Here is a 23,705-nt window from a genome sequence, read left to right as displayed (position 1 = left end):
CCCGCGCCTATGCTGTTAACACATGAAGAGCCAGTATATCAGTATACTACATGTGGAATGTGAGTCCAGTATATTCCTGGTATAGATGGTTGCATGGATGCGCTGTGGCAGCTGAGATTTGTGTATGCTATTTCTGTGCACGTGTGTAGTAGGTGTATTTGCCTGTCTGAACTTGTGTGTGTGAGGAGCTGGGGTGAGTGATTTATTTGTACATTGGGATGTACACACAACACAGTACGTGTGTGCAGCAGGTGCCTCTGTGCATGCAGGTGTGGGGATGGGTGGGGGTGTAAATCCACCTACCTATCTTCAGACGCGTGTCCATGTGGAGCATGTGCCTGGGCGCGTGCCCACGTGCCGCGGGAAGGGAGCAGGGAGAGGGGAGCGGGAGCTGACCAGGGGCTTGTGCCCCTCCCTGCCTCCCTCCCTTTCCGCTGGCTCCCGCGCGGCTGCAAGTGTCGCCGCTGCCGCTGGGGGATCTGCGGGAGATGCTGCCGCTGCTGCCGCCCTGGCCGGCGCCGAAGGAGGGGTAGGAGCGGGGGCAGCCCGAGCAGCTGGAGCATCTCCGCAGCCGCAGCGCGCAAGCTGCTGCCTCCCCTCCGGCCGGGCACCGAGCTGGGCGCCGCTGAGGCAGCGAGCCGACCCCAAGGCGGAGCGGGGCAGGAGGTGAGCAGGGCTAGGGAGGGGCGGGGAGCCCGGGGGCGCTGCTACCTCCCGGCTGCAAGCAGAGGGTGCCCCAGAGAGGGGACGCGCCGCTTCCCCGGCCGCTCAGGGCTCCTAACTGGTCCAGCTCGGCTCTCTCGGTAGGCAGGCCGGCGGGACCGCCAGGGGCCGCGCTCCCCCTGCGGCTGGACTGGACCTGGGGAAGTCCGACCTGCACCTCGCAAGGTCAGCCCGGGATCGGGGCCAGTGACTAGACATGGCTTTGGCACCCCTTCCCGCGAGCTGCCTTCACCCGCGGGGGGAGGTGAGTTTGCTGAGCAGCCCGGCGAAGGCTGAGGAGGAGGGCGGGCGGGCGGGCATCGGGGCGGCTTTGCGCCAGTGACTGCGGGAGAGGAGAGTGTGCTTGGAAGTGAGGCGCGAGCAAACACCCCAGCTAAGTCCAGAGCTGCTGGTGGTACCAGCGCACCGCTTTGCCCCCTTCAGCTCCCAGCTCCTTGGGGACATTGATTTTTAGTGCAGGTTCTGTTGTGCTCGCATCAGCCCAGGACTTAATTCACCTGCTTTTCTTCTTGAGCAAAGGAACTGACAGCTAATATGTTTTGGTTGGTTTGGAAGGTTTTCACCGATGGGGACAAAAAGTGGGACGCACAGTGTGAAAGCGTACTGTTTTGCACAAATCCGATTCCAGGCCTAAAAGGCGTTCATGCCTTTGGTTATATGTACCGGGGTTAAGTGCCATCCTATGATGCATGGCTAGAAGGAACATGTTGTAGCATAAAATTCTGCTGCTGGGCTTTTCTGGTGCCTCTCTAGAGTTGTCCTTGGATACTTTGGAAAATGGGAGTTTTAGAGCATTTTGAAAGGGGTAATGGTAAGAAGGCAAATGATTAATGTGCCATTGAAATAACAGGAATTAAATAGCGAACTGTTTCCCAATATTGTAGTCCTTACTCAGGCAAAACTTCCATTAAGGACTGATTTTAAAACCCGTGAATTTGGCCCTAAAGTATTTTGTAAATATACATGTCCAAGTGAAAGAAAATTAATTGGCAAGCAGTATTACTCATACATGTTTTCTCAAGGTGAAGGTTTATGGAGAAATTAGTGGAGCTAAGACAATTACCTAAAAATAAAACTATTTAGTCACATATTTTATAGAAATCACACAGGCTGCAAAAAATTGTCTCAAATATGCTTGATGGAAAATGAATAATAAAAATAGTGTCTCAGAAAATGTACCAAAAGTATTTGCCTGGTAGATTATGATACCATTAAAAGAGATTTCATCCTAAGTATAAAGAAACATTTTGTGAACTAAGCAACAGGGGGTCCTGTGGCACCTTTGAGACTAACAGAAGTATTGGGAGCATAAGCTTTCGTGGGTAAGAACCTCACTTCTTCAGATGCAAGAGAACTAACATTTTGTGAACTAACATATCTTGCTTTGAAGTTTTCATTTTGGCCTCAAATTTCATAGAATGTTATTGTAAAATAATCTTGACATTTTTACTTTGATTTTATAAAATATTTTTCTATTTTACTTTTTCTATTGTAAAGAGTAATTCTTGAGGTGGATCCTCCAATTACATGGCTACCCTGCTCACAGGTTAATTCCCCTTAATTTCTTTGGGTCAGACTCTCTGGTCTGCTAAATCAATTTTGCACTGCCTACTTCACTCATATAGCACAAAGTGAGCTTAATCCTGCTGGAGATTCCTCTCGGAAAATTTCCCCTGTATAGAGGCAATCTCTGCCAATGTAGAGACTCTGTTTTCTCTTACAACAGCTCCATCACCTGCCAGAAGAGTAGGAGGGGCAAGTCTGAGGAGGATAGGGAGTGTGGATGAGACAGGCATTGTTGTGGCTGGTTCCCTGCCTCCCTGAGGTACCTAGTGCCAACAATATGAATTAAAGTTGCTACCCAGTATTTTTAATTTATGCCAGGGCTGGGCAGCTAAGAATCAGCTAGCCACAATCCCACTTCTCCTTTTATTGCTCCCAAGCTCTGTTCAGATACAGAATTCATAGAATATCAGGGTTGGAAGGGACCTCAGGAGGTCATCTAATCCAACCCCCTGCTCAAAGCAGGACCAATCCCCAGACAGATTTTTACCCCAGATCCCTAAATGACCCCTTCAAAGATTGAACTCATAACCTTTAGTTTAACAGGCCAATGCTCAAACCACTGAGCTATCCCTCCCCCCAAGCCCTTAGTTTAAATAAGAAATGCAAGTTTATGCCTTAAGGATGTAGAATCCAGTCCTGCTCCTACTGAATTCAATGTGAGTTCTGTCATTGACTTCAGTGGGACCAGGATTGGGTTCACATTCGTTTTCATTAGATTTATTGAAGTGGTAAAATGTGAGTAATGTGATTATTAAAAATATTTTTAATGGGGCTAAATGACTAGGTAGTAAAGTGACTGGGTAGTTGTGCAGCTTAAAGAAATGTTTTAGTAACCCATGTTTAATGGAATAAACTAAAAGCTGTTGCAGTGGTTGTGCAGTGTAGATTAGTGAAAAACAGAGCAGTTTTAAAGCAAATTGATGGGTGACAAAGAGGATTAGTAATGAACTACAGAACTAGCTGTTCACTTCTATGGGTACATCTACACTACAGCGGGGAATCGATTTAAGATACGCAAATTCAGCTACGTGAATAGCGTAGCTGAATTCGACGTATTGCAGCCGACTTACCCCGTTGTGAGGACGGCGGCAAAATCGACTTCTGCCGCTTTTTGTCGGCGGCGCTTACTACCACCTCCGCTGGTGGAGTTAGAGCGTCGATTTGGGGATCGATTGTCGCGTCCCGATGGGACGCGATAAATCGATCCCCGAGAGGTCGATTTCTACCCGCCGATTCAGGCGGGTAGTATAGACCAGATCTATGTCATCTCTCTCAGTCCAGCTCAGGTATATAGTGACTTGTGTTTGGTGGCCTGTATGAAGTGATTTGTTTTCAGCTCACTTCCAAATGGATAGGTGGTCTCATCATAAAAACTGCTATCACACTGTCATCTCAGCAGTCTCCACATGGAGGCCAAGGACTGAATGGGGTATGAAGATGTTATGTCTACACTGCAATGTAAGCCCAGGGTTAGTAGTAGAACTCGAGTTAGCACACCCTGCGTTTGTTAAACTAGGGCTTGAGCATCTACACTCATTTGTAACCTAGGTTAGGAATTGTTGATCCCTAGGTCCCAACCTGGGGTATCTGCGTTTACACTGCATTATGCAAGCCTGACTCCAATCATCCATATCCCAGACTTCCTAGTGCCCTTTCAAAATGTGGCTACTCTAGCCTTTTGTTCATGGTGCAATGTGGAAAAACATGACTGTCCACCAGACTTGACTCTCTAAAGGACAAAAAAAGTTGGCCTGTGGGATTGTGGGATACTTTTTGCAGACTCCCAGAGCACTAGTCCAGTGGGGCTGTGTCTACACTGCAAAACAATAGGGCTTGAACTCTGGGTCCTGGCTTGACTTAGGCTCAGACCCAGGGCTGTCCTTAGGCATACGCAGAATACGCAGCTGTGTAGGGCACCACGTAATTTGGGGCACCAAATTTTATTTTGCCCTAGGCAGCTGCGTGCTGTGTATGCAGCGCTGGCTCCAGTGGCTGGCTCCAGTGGTCAGCCCCATCCCCCGGCCAGCCCCCCTGCTCTACCCCTGCCTTTGCCCTTGACCTGCCCCCATGTGACCGCTTTCCCCAAGCCCCCACCCCTGCTCTGCCCCGCCCCACCTCTTCCCACCCCTGCTCCACCCCCACCCTGCCCCCATTCCACCCCTTCCCCCAAGCCCTCTCCCCCAAGCGACGCGGCCTGCGGGATTAGCGGGGGTACTGGAGCCAGCAGAAGGGGTCGGGCCTGCCCCCGCACTCACCAGTGGTGGCGTCAGGAAGCAGAGCGACTTGGCCCCAGCCCGCTCTCCTCCGCCAGCTCCCAGCCGTGTTGCTCCGCTTCCTGTCGTTGCCGCTGGTGAGTGCGGGGGCAGGCCCGACTCCTTCTTCCATGCCTCCTCCCCCCAAGCGACAGGGCTGGGAGCTGGGGGAGCAGAGTGGGCTGGGGCTGAGTTGCTCTGATTCCCACCACCACAGGTGAGTGCGGGGGCTTGGGGGGGGCAACTCCTGCTCCCGGCGCCAGGCCCCCCGCTAATCCTCCGCGCTGCCCTTGGCCTTCCTGCCCTGCTGCTGCCCCCCACAGCTCCTGCCCCCGTGGTCCTGCAGCCCTTGAGCGCAGCCTTCCCACCTTGGAGGGGCTGGCCCCCCCAGCGGAGCGGCCGCTCCCCCTGCAGGGGAGGAGGCTGCAGGTGCTTGGGCTGCGTAGGGCACCACCACAGGTAGGGACGGCCTTGCTCGGACCCTCCACCTCAGGGGGGTCCTGGAACTCTGGGTTAGCATGATTTGTGTGTCGACTGAAGCAGGGTTAGGATTGAGCCTGACTTCACTTTCCCTTCTAGAAAGGGCAGAGGCATGTTGTTGGGGCAGTCTGTGCTGCTGTTGCCTAAGCTGTACTTTATGTTGTGCTGTAAGCATGGATGCATCTACACAGCAACCCTCAGAGGCTGGATCAACTGACCTGGGCTCATGGGGCTTGCGGTGTGGGGCTAAAAATAGAAGTATAGGCATTTGGGCTTGGGCTGGAGACTCTTCACCTTCACCTGGCTTCAGAGTGTGAGCTCCTGCCCAAGTCTGGATGTCTACACTGCTATTTTTAGCCCCTTAGCATGAGCCCTGCAAGCTTGAGTCAGTTGACCCAGGCTCTGAGACTCATTGCCGTGGGTCATTTTGTGCTGAGCAGATGTACTATAAGGGGAGGACTTCAGACTCCTTGTCTATCAATCTGGTACCTTTTGCATAGTTTTCAAACCTCAGTGCTTTAAAAAAATAATTCATATTTTTATAATTGTTTTATTAAATCAACATAAAACCTGTCAGTGAAACTTTGTGTTGCTTGGGAAAATGACAAAGCTTAGGCTGGCCATCAATAAACTCCCATTTTATCTGCATATGTACTGCTGGTTGCAAACAGCTCCTACTGCATAAGTTGATATGCCTCTCAGTCACTTATTAACTGCAGGAGTTAGGAATGCTTTACCTGCGCTAATTGCTGCCGAGCATTGTAAGATCATTGTCCACCCAACTGTCCATTAATAGAGTGGAGCGCTGACAGAACTGGTAGCTTTAGTGTTGAATTTTTGCACCTGTCACATCTAGGGCTATTTCAAGTGTGAATGCCACATTTCTGCAGAGTCAAGAAAATCTTGCCTGCTGAACTCATTAGCATGCAAAATACACTGGTTTGTAATCAGTTCCCATGTTGCTATAATACACATGTGGTCTAATGGTTAAGGCAGCAGACTGGGATTCAGAAACCTTAATTCTTTTCTGGGCTTGGCCTCTGACCCTGGGAAGCCACTTCCTCACAGTTTGCCCTGCTGTAAAATGGGGATACTAATATCTACTTCCTGGTGTTCTGTCTTGAGGATTAATTGAGGTTTGTAAGGCCTACTGAAATCCCCAGGTGAAAGGCTCTATATACGTACAAAGTAGTATTATTACTATTGGTTGTTGAGCCAGTTTTTCAAATGCTCTTTCAAATGTGCATCTTTGACTTGGTCAGAAGCAACTCCCAATCCACAATACATTGGGGTGCTCAAATTTGCACATTTGAAAGTTTGTCTTGTTATTACCTAAGGCTCTGGCTACACTACAGAGCTTACAGCGATGCAGCTGTATTGATGCAGCATTGCTGCTGTAGTGCTTTAGAGCATACACTCTAAGCCAATGGAAGAGAGCTCTCCTGTCGACTTAATTACTCCAGCTACTGCGAGCAGCGGTAGCTATGTCAGCGGGAGAAGCCGAAATAGCACAGTGCACACCAGCACTTAGGTCGGTGTAACTTACGTTGCTCGGAGAGGTGTCTTATTCATGCACTTGACTGACAGGACTTATATTGACTTAAGCTGTACTGTATACATAGCCTCAGAAAGTGTCTTGGAATTGCCAAGTTAAAAGATACTGTCCAGGCTAGGAAGCTCAAAATTTGAACTTTTAAAAAGATATCACTCTGCAACTCCTTATGATTATAATCACCCATCCTCATGTCTACTATAGAGTCAAATTTGGGGAGAGGTCCTGAGATCTCCAGTTCCTCTTCTCTGGCATCTTCAGGGGTGGTCAACTGACTGCTGCGACCCTTATGCCCAGCTAACTGCCCACCCCCACATTCTGCAGTCTTCAAGAAGGAGCAGCAAATAGATCCACTGTCTATGAAAACTTCCCCTACCCTTTGTCTGTCTTATCTATTTTGATTGTAAGTTCATTGGAGCACGGACTGTCCCTTAATATGTGTTTGTATATCAGCTAGCTCAGTGGAGCCCTGATTTCCATAGGTTCTAGGTGCTATTGTCATACAAATAAATAATGGATGTAAAAGGTGCTTCTCCGGTCCCACTATTGACTTTTTAAACATTGTTTATACCATTGAGGCCTATCAAAATGTGCTGCACAGAATGGGGATCCATGTGAAGAGGGAGCCAACTGTAAAATGAATGAAGCAGGCAGTGCTCAAGGTTTCATATGACATCCAATGTTGTTTAATACATTTATTAATGATCTGGAAATGAAGGTGAGCAGTAAGGTGATAACATTTGCGCAAATGATTCAAAACTTGTCCATACAAGAATGTGAGTAACTTCAGAGGACCAGACCAAGATAGGTGAATGGTGGGCAAGAACAATGGAAACTGAAGTTCAGTGTTGATAAGTAAAAAGCATTGCACATGAGAGGGAAAATGTAAATGACTCATATAACTTAACAGGTTTCTAAATTAACAGTTTCAACTGAAGAAGACTATCTGGGCATCACCGTGGTCCCATCAACAAAGATATCTGCCTAATGACCACCTATGATCAAAAAGCAAACAGGATGTTAGCATGCATAAGGAATGGGATGGAGAATGATATGAAAAGTATGATAACACCACTAAATAAATATACGGTTCACCCTCATTTGAGAGACCATGTCCAGCATAAGTCACTCCATCACAAACCAAAACACTGCAGATTTAGAAGTGATTCAGACAAGGCTGATGGAAACGGTGAGAGGCATGAAAAACCTCTCGTGTGACGAGAGATTGAAAAGATTGTTCACTTTAGAGAAGAGATGAATAAGAGGAGGAGCCTTGATAAAAGTATAATAAGAGTAAGAATAGTGAATGCTAAACAGAAGGTGGATTGAGAGATTCTGTTTTCTGTATTGTAACACAAGAACAAGGGGATGATTAATAAAATTGAAAGGCAGCAAATTCAGAATTGATAGAAATACTTTGTCATACAAGACTGTGGAACACATTGCCACAGGATGCTGTTGATTAGCAAGATTTAAAGAGGAACTGGAATTTATATAGATAACAAGAATATCCAGAGTTGTTATAGTTAATAATTCTTTAAAAAGGGGTTTTAGAAGGCAGATAAAACTTAAGGATTAAGGGTTTTACCCAATTTTAACTATTAGTGGCTAGCATGAAAACTTGAAGGAGGCAAATTATCCCACATCTGTCTCCTGTAGAGTTTCTTGCACCTTCTTCTGCAATATCTGGTTCTGATCATTGTGGGAGACAGGATATTGGACTACTTGTATTGATAGAGCCATAGATTTCATGGCCAGAAGGGACCATTGTGATCATCCAGTCTGACCTTTTATAACACAGACCATAGAACTTCCCCCAAATAATTCCCAGAACATATTTAAAAAAAAATCAGATCTTGATTTGAAAATTGTCAGTGATGGAGAATCCACCATGACTCTTGGTAAGTTGTTCCAGTGGTTAATTACCCTCACTGTTCCACTTATTTCCAGTATGAATTTGTCTTGCTTCAACTTCCAGACATTGGATCATGTTATACCTTTCTCTGTTAGACTGAAGACCACATTATTGAATATTTGTTCCCCATTTAGTACTTAGAGACTATAATCAAGTAACCCACTAACTTTCTCCTTGTTAAGCTAAATATATCGAGCTCCTTGAGTCTATCACTGTAAGGCATGTTTTCTAATCCTTTAATCATTCTCATGGCTCTTCTCTGAAATCTCTCCAATTTATAAACGTCTGTCTTGAATTGTGGACACCAGAACTGGACACAGTATTCCAGCAGCAGTTGCCCTACTGCCAAATACAGAGGTAAAATAACCTCTATACTCCTTCTCAAGAATTTCCTGTTTATGCATCCAAGGATCACATTAGCTCTTTTGGCCACAGCTGACAGGGAGCTCATGTATTCACCACAACCCCCACATCTTTTTTAAAACGAGGAGTACTTGTGGCACCTTAGAGACTAACAAATTTATTTGAGCATAAGCTTTCGTGGGCTAAAACCCACTTCATTGGATGCATGCAGTAGAAAATACAGTAGGAAGATATATATACACAAAGAACATGAAAAAATTTCTCCTGCTGATAATAGCTCACCTTAATTAATTACTCTTGTCACAGTTGGTATGGCAACACCCATTTTTTCATGTTCTCTGTGTATATATGTCTTCCTACTGTAATTTCCACTGCATGCATCCGATAATGTAGGTTTTAGCCCACGAAAGCTTATGCTCAGATACATTTATTAGTCTCTAAGGTGCCACAAGTACTCCAGTTTTTTTTGCTGATACAGACTAACATGGCTACCACTCTGAAATCTTTTTTAGAGTCACTGTTTCCCAGATTTAAGTCCCCCATCCTGTAAGTATGGCCTGCATTCTTTGTTCCTGGTGTATACATTTACATTTAGCTGTATTAAAACTCATACTGTTTGTTTACTCCCAGTTTACCAAGGGATCCAGATTGCTTTGAATCAGTGACCTGTCCTTTTCATTATTTATTACTCCCCCAATTTGGGTTATCTGCAAACTTGATCGGCGATGATTTTGTTTTCTTCTAGGTCACTGATAAACATCTTAAATAGCTTAGGGCCAGAAGAAATCCCAATCAGGACTCTACTAGAAACAAACGCATTTGATGATGGTTTCCCATTTACAATTTCATTTTGAGACCTTTCAGTTATCCATAGAGGCAAAAAAGTAGGCTGGTGAAAAGAAACAAGGCTACGGAAGGAATATAGAAGGCAGAGTGAGCACAGATTCTAAAGATGAGAATATTTTCTAGTGAGTGATGCTGAATGTGATTTAACAAATAATTAAAAGTTTTAGTTTATTACGTAGAGACCAGATTCTGCCCTGGACCTCTGTATAAACTTCCTACTGACAGCTGTGGGCGAGCTCCTGTGGTTCAAGAGGAGTATGAGTTCTAAATGTATGCCCTAGCCCATAGACTACAATTAAATGTGGAATTCAACTTTCTCCAAAAATGAATTTGTAGTTCTGCGTGAACCATATACTTGTTTGTTCACACAAGCATTCCTGAAACAAATTAACAAAAATCAAAGTCTGTTCATAGATAATTCACAAACCAAAAAGAGGCTAAATTATCTGAGTAAGTTGATTGTGAGTTGTTCACCCAGCTTTAATAGCAACATAGAGTAATGGTGAAAATGGGCCAGCATGTACAGAGCCTTAAAATCAACTCAATAACTACAACACAACTAGCGCTTCCTTAATATATCTCACAGTGAATATACTACTGCTGTTTAATACAGTTATAGGAACTCCTCACTTAAAGTCGTCCCAGTTAACGTTGTTTCGATGTTACGTTGCTGATCAATTAGGGAACATGCTCGTTTAAAGTTCTGAAATGCTTCCTTCTAACATCCTTTGACAGCCGCCTGTTTTGTCCACTGCTTGCAGGAAGAGCAGTCTGTTGCAGCTAGCTGGTGGGTGTTTGGAACCAGGGTGGACCAGCACCAGGGCCGGCTCTAGGCACCAGCACTCCAAGCATGTGCTTGGGGCAGCACTTTCCAAGGGGCGGCAGTCCGGCTCCTTTTTTGTTTGTTACTTGGGGGTCAAAAAGCCCAGAGCCAACCCTGAGGGGAGGTGAGCTGTGGCAGTGGGGGGCGTGGGGAGGGCCACAGGAAGTAACCCTGGGGGGGGGGCAGAGGAACCGCTGCCCCCCCCAGCTCACCTCCACTCCACTGCCACCTGCTCCCCCAAGCGTTCTTCCGCTCTGCTTCTCCCCCCTCCCTCCCAGGCTTGCCACGCGAATCAGCTGTTTTGCGGCAAGCCTGGGAGGGCGGGGGAGAAGCGGAGCGGTGGCGTGCTTGGGGGAGCAGGCGGCAGTGGAGCGACCAAACCCAGGCTACCGCTCCTTCCCTTCACATCTCACCCAGCACCTCTACTTAGGAAGCTGCATTGGGGTGCTGTCAGAGTTTCACTGGTAGACATTGGACATGATGCCAATTAGTCATGCTTCCAGATTCACACCTGCAAAGCCCTTCCACCCCATCATCACAGAGATGTGCTCTCTGGTGACGTATACATTGATCTACCTTGCACCATCTAGGTTTTCCTGGAAAGTCCCTCATTCAAGCATGACCCAAGCTATGCCCTGCTTACGCTTCTGAGTTGTGACAAACTTCTAACCCAGCCAAATTAGAAACAGCCACCCTTACAGCAAACACACTGATCCATTTGCTTGCATGATAGATCCCTTTCACACACAGTTTTTGTCTGGCTTTATCTTTTTTAGGCTCTCTCTTCACTGCTTATAAAGATGGTTTTATACAGCAAGATAACACATACAGGGTAGTTATCTCAATGTAAAATCCTGCTGGAGACCCGGCACCCGTCGTTTTTACCACAAGCTAGCTAGGCAAGGTCAGTGGTATCTCTCTCCTCCTCTGCTTAACCTTGCCTAGCCTGTTCCCAGTAAAGTACCTGCCATCACTCTGTTTTTGCAGCAGGATAGCTCACAGGCGTTAGTTATCCAGGGTACAAACACACAGGGAAGACAAGCTCTTAGACCCTGAGCCAGGTGGGCACGGTGCTTTCCTGTGTGTTTGGAAAGCACCTAGCATCCGGGAAGCTCCAGCAAGTTAAATAATGCCAATAAGATTATTGATGGAGGCGGCTGCAGGCTCGGCTGGGAGGATTGTGCCCGTGAAATTCTTTCCTTTTTTTTTTAATCATTTTTTGTTTTATTATTATCCACTGAAATTTTGTTTTATATCTTTTTAATACATTTGCATTAATAAAATACCTCAAATATCAATAGAAACCAGTGTAGAAGTCCCAGTTTATCTAGACTACATTGCCGCATTTCCCCTCCTACCCCTCCCTCCTAGGCTTGCCGCGCAAATCAGTTGTTTTGCAGCAAGCCTGGGAGGGAGCGGGGAGAAGCGGAGCGGCGGTGGCGCACTCAGGGGAGCAGGTGGAGTGGAGGTGAGCTGTGGCAGTGGGGGGCGCGGGGAGGGCCTCAGGAAGTAACCCTGGGGGGGGGGCCAGAGGAACCCCCCCCCCCCCCCCCCCCCCCCCCCCCCCACTGCCGCCTGCTCCCCCGAGCCTGTTGCCCTGCTCCGCTTCTCCCCCCTCCCTCCCAGGCTTGCTGCAAAACAGCTGATTCACGCGGCAAGCCTGGGAGGGAGAGGTAGGAGGGGAAATGCGGTGTGCCCGGGGGAGGAGGCGGGGCTGGGGATTTGGGGACGAGGTTGGAATGGGGCGGGAAAGGGGTGGAGTTGGGGCGGGGCTGGGGGAGGCACGGAAAATTTTTTTTGCTTGGGGCAGCAAAAAACTTGGAGCCGGCCCTGCCAGGCCCCCCTATCAGCTCCCTCTATCAGCTCCCCACTCCCGTAAATTCCCTGTGCAGCAGCTGTCCCTCCCACCACTGCCATGTGCTGCTCCTGCCCTCTGCCTAGGAGCTGCTCCCACAGACTCCTGCTTGCTGTACGGGGGGAGAGGGGAAGTGGGGGGCTAATGTCAAGGTGTCACCCCTTCCCCCCACTCCTGCACCCCATTTACCCTATCTTCCATAGAGCAGGGGGGACATACAATGGAGGGAGGGAGCTTCTAGGCAGTAGCTGCGGGTCTCAGGTCTCAGCAAGCTGATTTAATTAACAAGGCAGTGTACTTAAGCCTGGGGTCAGCTACTTAAAGGGGAAATGCGCATTTTTTCTCACATACATAGGATGTGTGTCTCTGTCTGCCCTCCCTACTTTTCTGCTGCCTTGTAGAGTGTTGTGAGAGTTAACCCTTGAGGGCTCAGTCAATTGCTAGTTCATTTAGCAGTAAGGCATTCCCTGGAAAATATCCCACCCTCTGACTCCTCCACCTCAACCAAGCTTTACAATCATCATCACTGTGTACCAGTATTAAATTGTTTGTTTAAAACTTATACTGCGTGTGTGTGCATGTATATATATATATGTATATATATAGTCTTTTGTCCAGTGAAAAAAATTTCCCTGGAACCTAACCCCCTCATTTACATTAATCATTATGGAGAAATTGGATTCGCTTAAGATTGTTTTGCTTAAAGTCACATTTTTCAGGAACATAACTACAATGTAAAGTGAGGAGTTCCTGTATTTAGAATATTCAGCAATTAGAAACACATTTTTCAATTTACATTTACTTGACTAGAAAGATACTAATAACTTTTCAAATGAATAACAAGTAGTTATAAATTGCACAGTCAGCTGTTTAAGAAACAGTTGAACAAGTTTTTTAAATACACACATTACCTAGAAAAAAAGCAATATCTGAACTTTATTAAGAAATATGAGGGCAGATGACATAAAACATACAAATGAGATACATTTCTAACACAGAAACAAGAACTCTAATATTACATCCCAGACTTTACTGAACACTGAGGGATTTTAGAAATCCATGTATGAATTTTCTTTAGTTAACAATTGCAACATTCACTGTAGCCATACAAGGTGGGCTGGAAGTCAGAATTTATTTAAGACAATCTAAGATATTTGTAAGTGCTTATCACCATTGTATCAAGACACAATAAAGTAATGTCTATTTTTTCACACACAAAAAGTTGTAAATAGGGACAAGGAAGGAAAAAATCATAATTCTTAGTTAAGAATAATGCAATAGTGACACTTCCACCACCTAATGATACACATTTCCTCCTAAATGAAATTTTTTAAGTGAACTAGAGTTCATATACTGTTAGGGGAAGGGATTATGAGATGTATGCCTGTTAATTAAGAGAACAAAATTTTCACTAATAGAGGTGGCAGTAGGTTTGCAAATCTAGAACTGTAATCCTTTCCCTGAGACTCCCTTCAGTATTACAGACTCACAGAAATTAAAGATGGAAAAGGCTTGTTGCAGTAAGTACTTTGCCTATCTCCTCCCATGCATGCAACTTTAACCTAGAGTAACCTTACATCTGTCTTGAGGCCTGATCCTACACCCCTGAAGCTAGAGGAGTTTTACCATTGGCTTCAGTGAGTACAGGCTTGACCACTAGGGGCTTGGTCCACAAAAGGGATTTAAACATTAGATATTGCAATGACTAATGTTTAGGCCTCCTGCCACCCAGTGGAATCCACAACCCTGCATTAAGGGGCATAAGAAAGGTATTCTTCAGAAACCAGGAAGGAACATGAGCACGGAGCCATCTGAGGAGGGAAGTGGTCTAAGCATCACCCCTCAAAACAGGGGCACCTCCTTCCACTCAGGATTTGCAGCTGTGAGCCCACTCCTGGGGGTAGGTGCCTAAGCCAGGTCAGCTCTTTCTCTCAAAATAAATAAATAAATGAGATGAGTGCCCTAACCACTGGTCTGTGGGGGTATTCTGGAGTTTCTGCTGAAAATGTTCCATTATGAATAAAACACTCAAATATTCATTGGGATGGCAAGTGAGACTGACTCTATAGCTTGTGGTTAGGGCACTCACCTAGGAAGTTAGAGAACTGTGTTCAAGTCCCTAGTCTACAGCAGGTAGTGATGACTCTTAAAAGGAGGCAGTTGGGTGTGGGGAGACAGTGATACACTAGTCAGCCTCTGAGAATCCCTATTAGATTGGACCTCACAGGCAAGATAGGCAGAGGAATGCCTAGCTTGAAGATCCTGCATGGGCTAAAGGCACTGGGCTTCAGGCAGGGCCTGATGAAATTCACCCTACAGTACTTAAGGAACAAGTGAAGCAATCTCAGAATTGTTAGCAATTACTCTGGAGAACAGATGAGGTCCCAGAGGACTGGAGAAGGACAAATATAGTACCTATCTTTAAAAAGGGGAACAAAGAGGACCCACGGAATTATAGACCAGTCAGCCTAGCTTCAATACCTGGAAAGATACTGGAACAGACTATTAAACAATCAGTTTGTAAGCACCTAGAAAATAACAGGGTTATGAGGAATAGCCCAACATGAATTTATCAAGAATAAATTATGCCAAACCAACCTGATTTTCCTCTTTGATAGAGTTACTGGCTAGTGGATGGGGGGAAGTTGTAGACGTTATATATATTGATTTCAGGAAGGCTTTTTACACCGTCCAACGTGACATTTTCATAAGCAAACTAGGGAAATGCCATCTAGAAGAAATTACTATAAGGTGGTTCCACAACGGGTTGAAAGACCATACACAAAGAGTAGTTATCAGCAGTTCTCTGTCAATCCGGGAGGGTGTATATAGTGGGGTGCTGCTAGGGTTAGTCCTGGGTTTGGTAATATTCAATATTTTCATTAATGAGACGGATGGTGAACAGGGTGGATTTGATTAAAATCAAATTGATTAAAATCATGATTTAAATCACTAGTCAGGAAGACTCGATTTAATCACGGATTTCTACATAAAAGTGCATTCTTGTTGGTTGTTATAACCTTAATACATATTCTTCACAACTCAGAGACAGATGTAGGTTTCATTTTTAGAAGGTACACACTATACATTTTTAAAGTGATTTATTTTGAAAACTTTTCAGATTAGTTTTACAGCTATCTCAGAAAATGAATGATCGTTTGGTTATTTCATTTACCAAAGGTAACTGAAGCAGATATTTATGAAGTTATTGGGAGGTGAACTATCTCCAATTCAACAGTTTAATCATTAATATTTGGAGGATTTTCTTGCCATCCTGTATTAGGAGGAGAACATCATCAGACAGACATTTAAATTGTTTTATTTAACTAAAACAACGGTGTTATGTATTCTGGAATTTTTTCATCAACAGCAAACATATAATATTTGAACAAAACAAGCATATGAATTTTTGAATTTAGTTAAACATTCAATTTTTTTTTAAATCAGGTTTTTGTTAAAATTGTTTTTAACTACAATAGTTAAATGAAATATTAAAAAAACAACAACAAAAATTAAATCAACTATGTCAGCCAGGTCTACATGAGAAACTTAAAATATTGGCTTCTGCAGATAACAGTTGTCTTCACCTTCATTTTCCTGTTTGTTCATAATCTGGTAAAGAAAAACAAGCTTTCCTGCTTTTTCAGGACCCAAACGATTTCTCAATTTGGAATGAATTAGTCCGAAGGAAGCAAATATTCTTTCTACACCGGCAGAAGAAGCTACTGCTGTTAAAAGTGAGATTATCACTTCAACAGTCTCTGAATCTAAGTGCTTAAGTGACTTCCACCAGTTCACTGGTGTGACTTCCTTTAAAACATCATCAGCAAACATATATTTCTTGAACGGTTCTTATTCCCAAACTGGGTCTCTTTTATGGCCTGCGGCCATTATAAGTTTTCCCTTCTAGTGAGAGGGGGTAGATCTCAAATCAATGAAGGCTACACTCAGAAAGACCTCAAGACTTCTGGAATATGCTGCTCAAACACTTTTGTTTCTACTGCCTGTCCCTCCTTTCTCACATTTATCTCCAGACTTGTTCTCCTTGTCCAGATCTATTCCGCCCCCAGCAATCTTCTATTCATTGAACTTTTTGAAACTTTGCACTTTTAGAGAGAGGTAAAGGATTGACTCTGTGTACACAAATTTGCAGAGGGACAAAAGGGTTGAGATCTGTTATTTCTCACCTCTATACATTATTTATTTATTTAAAAACATTTTTGCTGGAGACACAAATCCACAGTTTGAGAACTGCAAAACTAAGCATCTTTGATGGTATCTTCTAGGCTGAGCACTGAGTCCCATTGGGTAGATAGAAAGATTAACCTAAATAATCTATACAGAAGCCCCTGGAACCCCATAAAAGCAGGTCCCTAATCCATGAATTATTGGAACTCATTTACAAAACTTTTCTTGAACATTGCATGAATATATTGTTTCCTACTATAGAATTAGAATTTATAATCCCTATTCCATGATGTGATATCTTTGAGCTATAATATATCTTAATTAAAACTATCTTTAGATAGGTTTTTCCTCAAAAAGCATTTTATAAAAAAAATCTATTTTTTTTTAAATCATTGATTTTTATCCACCCTGATGGTGGAGTGGAGAGCATGCTTATAAAATTTGCAGATGACACCAAGCAGGGAGGGGTTGCAAGCACTTTGGAGATCAGGAGTATAATTCAAGATAATTATTGGACAAATTGGAGAATTAGTCAGAATTCAACAAGGTGAAATTCAATAAAGACAAGTGCAAAGTACTTAACTTATGAAAGAAAAATCAAGTGCACAACAAAAAAAAAAAAATGGGGAATAACTGGCTAGATGGTAGCAGTGCTGAAAAGGATCTGGGGATTATAGTGGATCACAAATTATTGGCTTATATACTGTATGATGCAGTTGCAAAAAGGGCTAATATAATTCTGGGGCATATTAACAGGAATATTTTAATGTAAGCCAGAGAAGGTAATTGTCTCATTGTACTTGGCACTGGTGAGGCCTCATCTGAAGTACTGTGTCCAATTCTGGGTGCCACACTTTAGGAAAGGTGTGCACAAATTGGAGAGAGTCCAAAGGAGAGCAGCAAAAATTATGAAAAGTTTAGAAAACTTACGAGGAAAGGTTAAAAAAACTGAGCATGTTTAGTCTTGAGAAAAGAAGACTGAGTAGGGACCTGATAACAGTCTTCAAATATGTTAAGAGCTGTTATAAAGAGGTCTGTGCTGAATTGTTCCCCATGTCCACTGAAGGTAGGACAAGAAGTAATGGGCTTAATTTGCAGCAAGGGATGTTTAGATTAGATATTAGGAAGAACTTTTTCACTATAACAGTAGTTAAACTCTGGAATAGGCTTCCAAAGGAAGTCATGGTATCCCCATCATTGGAGGTTTTTAAGAAGAGGTTGAACAAATATGTGTCAGGGATATTCTAAGTTTACTTGGTCCTGCCTCAGTTCAGGGGGTGGGACTTGATGACTTCATGACATCCCTTCTAGCCCTACATTTCTATGATTTAGGTAGCTTTGTGATTGCCCACCAGCAGAAATTTAAGTATCTAGGGAATTTATGTACCGGCAGGGTTAGTTGGTACCTAACTGGGGGTTTTGAACATAAGAACATAAGAATGGCCATACTGGGTCAGACCAATGGTCCATTTAGCCCAGTATCCTGTCTTCTGACAATGGCCAATGCCGGGTGCCCCAGAGGGAATGAACAGAACAGGTAATCATCAAGTGATCCATCCCCTATCGCCCATTCCCAGCTTCTGGCAAACAAAGGCTAGGGACACCATCCCTGCCCATCCCGGCTAATAGACATTGATGGACCTATCCTCCACAAACTTATCCAGTTCTTTTTTGAACAAGTTATAGTCTTGGCCTTTTCAACATCCTCTGGCAAGGAGTTCCACAGGTTGACTGTGCGTTGTGTGAAGAAATACTTTCTTTTGTTTGTTTTAAATCTGCTGCCTATTCATTTTGTTTGGCGACCCTAGGTCTTGTGTTATGAGAAGAAGTAAATAACACTTCCTTATTTACTTTCTCCACACTAGTCATGAATTAATAGACCGCTATCATATCCCCCCTTAGTCGTCTCTTTTCCAAGCTGAAAATTCTCGATCTTATTAGTTTCTCTTCATATGGAAGCTGTTCCATACCCCTAATCATTTTTGTTGCCCTTTTCTGTACCTTTTCCAATTCCAATATATCTTTTTTGAGATGGGGCAACCATATCTGCACACAGTATTCAAGATGTGGGCGTATCATGGATTTATATAGAGGCAATATGATATTTTCTGTGTTACTATCTATCCATTTCCTAATGATTATCAACATTCTGTTAGCTATTTTGACTGTTGCTGCACATTGAATGGATGTTTTCAGAGAACTATCCACAATGACTCCAAGATCTCTTTCTTGAGTGGTAACACTAATTTACACCCTATCATTTTATATGTAGAGTTGTGACTATGTTTTCCAATGTGTATTACTTTGCATTTATCAACATTCAATTTCATCTGTCATTTTGTTGCCCAGTTACCCAGATTTGAGGATTTAACTTTGGATTTAGATGCCTAAAATGGCGGTTGGGCATCTAAATCTGTGGATCTAGACCTGAATTTGTTTTGGGAAAATGGCCGTAATCCAGCAGAACCAAATTTTGAGGCTGTTTCTCACTCATATGGGTAAATATTCCAATTCTGATTTTGTGCATTTGTGGACCAGAGATCAGAATCTCTAAAATTATGCTGTATAAGTGTTAGGGGGAAACATCCCTAACCTTTCATTATCAGGGTTTTAGGATGCAGAATCAATGCTACAAAATCAGGAGAGATCCCAGCAGAAACAGGACAGGTGATAATTTTATAAGAGAGGCCTAAAACAGGAATAGCAGCGCCGCTCCTGGGTATGGTGCAAAAAGTGTCACAGTGACATTAAGCTTTAGAGAAGGTGATTTCAATAAGATGAGGATGTTAGTCAAAAAGACTCTGAAAGGCAAAAGTAAAGGCAGTAAAATCCTTACATGTGGCATGCTACTTAAGGAAGCAATAATAGAGTTTCAGAAGTTACGTACCACTGAACAAACAGGGAAACAGGAAGACAAGAATATGGCTGAATGGCAAGGTTCAAGAGGCCACTCAAGCAAAACAGAAATTCTTTCAACACTGGAAATTTAATCCCAGTGAAACCAATAAACAGAAGCACAAATCACAGCAAGTAGTATGTAAGAGGGAAATTAGGAGGACTAAAATGGATTTCAAAGAGCAAATAGGTAGAGGTATAAAAAACAAACAGTTCTTTAAGTGTTTCAGAAGCAGGAAGCCTGAAAAAGAATTGGTGGTCTGATGAATCACCAGGGATTAAAGAGAACAATTAAGAACATTGCTGAGAAGCAAAACAATTTCTTTGCCTCAGTCTTCACTGACAAGTATGGTGAGGAGAGATGCCTACCCAGGATTTGCTCTTTTCCAGTAATAAGGGTCAGGTTATCACAGTTGCTGAACAACTGCACCTGTGTTCCCCTTCTGTGGTCCACCAAGGGAACCCACTTTAGGTCCTCAGTTCCCAGCTGTCACCTGACTTGGGCTGAGACAAAGTCTCACTCCCTCTTGACCAGGGGTTTTAAATCTGCACAGCTACACGGATTACACGGCAATATGCACAATAGGTCAGACTCCCGAAACAGGCCAGTGTCTGCACTTTGCTGTCTTTCTGAAGGTTGTGACCATTACATTGCCCACAGTTATGAGTTACCATGCAGCTCCTTCTAAGCGAGCACATTACTTCTTAAGCTAAAAGCATTAGAGAGAAAACATATAAAAACAATAAAAGTTCCTATACACATGCTAAAAGCTTACTGGAGGTCACCCACCAGTCATATGGGGCCCTTGTAGGTCAAGTTCTTCCAATCCTTCCATAAGAATTGCTTCCCTCCTGTTCTAAAACTGAAGGCCCTGTCTGTTTGCTGGATCGGAAAGGCGGCCATGAGCCAGGCTATTTGTCCAAAAGTCCTTTCTGTAGCTCCCTGGAGAATCCAGTTTGAACTAGTATGTGCGAGTATCCTCTTGGGGGAGTTACAACCTGGCTGATTTGCTATAATCACCACTCACTGTTTTTAGTTCCTGGAGGAGCTGTGGTAACCCTCCCCCATGGAGTAGAACACAATCATACATAAACTGGTCATTTAAAACAATGGACCCCAAAGATATTACATGGGGTTGCAATGTCTGTCACATCTCCCCCTTCGAGAAGTTACATGCAGTCCCAGCCCACAATACATAAACTTATTGTATCGAGGTCTTTCAAGGATATTGCAGGAAATTGCCATATCTGTCACAGAGGTGTTCTCAGAGCTCTAGCTGTCAGAAGACTAGATGCTAGAAAACATTGACAATTTAAAGAAAGTTACAGACTGTGAAGTCTTACATGTGAACCTGGTAAATTTCAAGAAATGATAATTAAAAATAGAACAACAAAACACATGAAATATTGAGTTATGATATGGTCTAACCAGTACGGTTTCTGCAAAGGGAAATCATGCCTTATTAATCTACTAGAATGCTTTGAACATCTCAATAAAGTAAAGGAGAGTGGTTGACATTGTGCTTCTGCGTTGAATGCTTGGAGGGCTGGGTAGGGCAAGGTACCTCAGCCAAGGCAAAAGAGCAAGAGCCCTGGAGCTGTTATATGTATCAACTACAGAAGTGCTATGGGGTGTTAGAGCACCGACCAGACTGGAATGTACGGTTGCAAGACTTCTTCACCAGCGACAAAGGACAGGAATATGATGCAGCTAAAATCTAAAAAGGCCCACACATTTCCCAGAGTCACTACCCTTGATAACAGAACGTCAATGACTGCATTGGCTACTTGGATCACAGCAGCCCCCACAGTAGACTTGCCCACAACAGCAGCAGTGACAGTGAGCTGAGCGGGCTCCATGCTTGCCGTGGTGTGGTGTCTGCACGGGTAACCCAGGAAAAAAGGTGCGAAACGATTGTCTGCCATTGCTTTCACGGAGAGAGAGGCGACTGACGACGTGTACCCAAAATCACCTGCAACAATGTTTTTACCCCATCAGGCATTGGGAGCTTAACCCAGAATTCCAATGGGCGGAAGAGACTGCGGGAACTGTGGGATAGCTACCCACAGTGCACTGCTCCATAAGTCGATGATAGCCGCGGTAGTGAAGAGGCACTCCGCCGATTTAATGCGCTTAGTGTGGACATAAGCAATCGACTGTATAAAATTGATTTCTAAAAATCGACTTCTATAAAATCGACCTAATTTCATAGTGTAGACATATCCTGAGTGATGGTTTATTGGACCCAACTGAGCTCATTGGGTTGCCAGGCAACTGAGCTTGAGGCAGTTGAGTTCCTGACAGTCATGGTGGATAATCTGCTGAACATGAGCTCCCTCTGTATTTGGCATTGGTGCGACTGCTGCTTGGATGCTGTGTCCAGTTCAGATGTCCACAATTCAAGAAGAATGTTGGTAAATTGTAGAGGGGTCAGAAAAGAACCATGAGAATGATTAAAGGATTAGAAAACATGTCTTACAGTGATTCATTCAAACACAGGCGCCAACTTTTTCCTTTGCCCGGTGGTGCTCAACCCTGCTCAGCCCCAGGCTCTGCCCCCACTCCACCCTTTCCCCCAAGGCCCCACCCCGCCTCACCTCTTCCTGCCCCGCCCTGCCTCTTCCCTCTCAGTTCCACACCTCCCCTGAGTGTGCGTCATCCCTGCTACTCTCCCCTTCCTCCTGCACACCGCAGAACAGCTGATCGCGGTGAGCGGAAGGCGCTAGGAGGGAGGGTCCGCTGGCAGATTGGAGGCGCTGGAAGGGTGGAGCTGACTGCCGATGGGTGCTAAACACCCACTAATTTTTTTTTCCATGTCAGTGTCTATGGATTCAAAAGCTATTTAGCTTAACAAAGAGAAGGTTAAGGTGTAACTTGGTTACAGTCTATTAATATCTACATGGGGAACAAATGTTTAATAATGGTATTTTCAGTGTAGTAGAGAATGGTATAACACGATCCAGTGGCTGGAAGTTGAAACTAAACAAATTTTGACTGGAAATAAGGCATAAGGCTGACAGTGAGGGTAATTAACCATTGGAACAATTTAGCCAGGGTCATGACAGATTCTTCATCACAGACAAGTTTTAAATCGAGATTGGCTGTTTTTCTAAAAGATGTGCTCTAGGAATTATTTGGGGTGAGGTCTGTGGGCCTGTGTTACACAGGAGGTCAGAGTAGATGATCACAATGGGCCTTCTGGCCTCGGAATCTATGAAAACTCACTCAAATATCTCACACTCTGGCTGAGTACCCTGAAAAGTCCTGTGTCTTAGGCCTGGTCTCTCTCAGGGGCGTGAAAAATCCACTGGTGTAGAGAGAAGAATTCTTCCATCGACCTAGCTACTGCCTCTCCGGGAGGTGGATTATCTCTGCCGACAGCAGAACCCTTCCCATTGGTGTAGATAATGTTTACTCTGAAGTGCTACGATGGCGCAGCTATGCTGCTGTCGCGTTTTAACTGTAGACATACTCTTAATCCCTTACAACGCCCTGTGTCAGGCTCACCCCATTGAGAGTCTCCCAATTCCTCTTTCAGGCTCAGCCCCTTGTCTTCCTCTTGTCCTCTCTAAGGCTTCTATTAAGCTGGGAGCCCAGGCCTCCTGCCACCCAGGCCTCTCTGTTTCTGGCTTGGCTCTCACGCTTCCCAGTATGCTGCAGGCTTTCTCTATAGGCCTGCCCTCACAGACACCTTTCTCAGCTGTATCAAGAGAGTCCCAGTTAGGACCAGACACACCTCTTTCCCAGGTGACACAAAGGTGTCCTAATTAAGAACCTGTCAGTTTCATTAACCCTTTCTTAGGTCCTGTTCCTTCTTACCTAAACTCCTTTGGGGTATAGAGGTCTTATCCTTTCAGGCATAGGGCTCTAAATCACCCCTGTCATGAGGACATTTAATGAAATTGAAAGGTGGCAAATTCAAAACTGGTAACAGGAAATACTTTTTCACAAAATACAAAAATAAACGATGGAATTCATTGCCACAGGATGTCACTGAAGAGAAGAATTTAGCAAAATCTAAAAATGGTATTGGATGTTTATATCAATAATAACAAGAATATCTAGCGTTAATGCTGATATAAATTTAGGGAAAAAAACATTAAACTTCATGCTTCAGGACTTCAGCAAATCTCTAACAACTAGGGGCTAGTGGGAAATCCTGATGTAGGAGATAAATTATCCTACATCGACCTACTGTAGGGATTCTTGCACCTTCCTCTGAAATATCTGGTGCTATTCACTGTCA

General features: G+C 44.2%; 1 protein-coding gene across 1 annotated transcript in view; it reads left to right on the top strand.

The window, feature by feature from the left end:
* Window positions 1-421: 421 nt before the first annotated feature.
* Window positions 422-23,705, top strand: part of CASR (calcium sensing receptor) — a 167,026-nt gene continuing 143,742 nt past the window's right edge. Inside the window, exon 1 of the mRNA XM_034787837.1 lies at window positions 422-666. The gene's annotated coding sequence lies outside the window, so the exon portion shown is untranslated. The remainder of the gene's footprint in view (window positions 667-23,705) is intronic.

Source organism: Trachemys scripta, chromosome 1 (genome assembly GCF_013100865.1).
Source record: "Trachemys scripta elegans isolate TJP31775 chromosome 1, CAS_Tse_1.0, whole genome shotgun sequence".
Lineage (NCBI taxonomy): Eukaryota > Metazoa > Chordata > Testudines > Emydidae > Trachemys > Trachemys scripta.
Note: the sequence above shows the minus strand (reverse complement) of the source record. Positions and strands in the feature narration are given on the sequence as shown.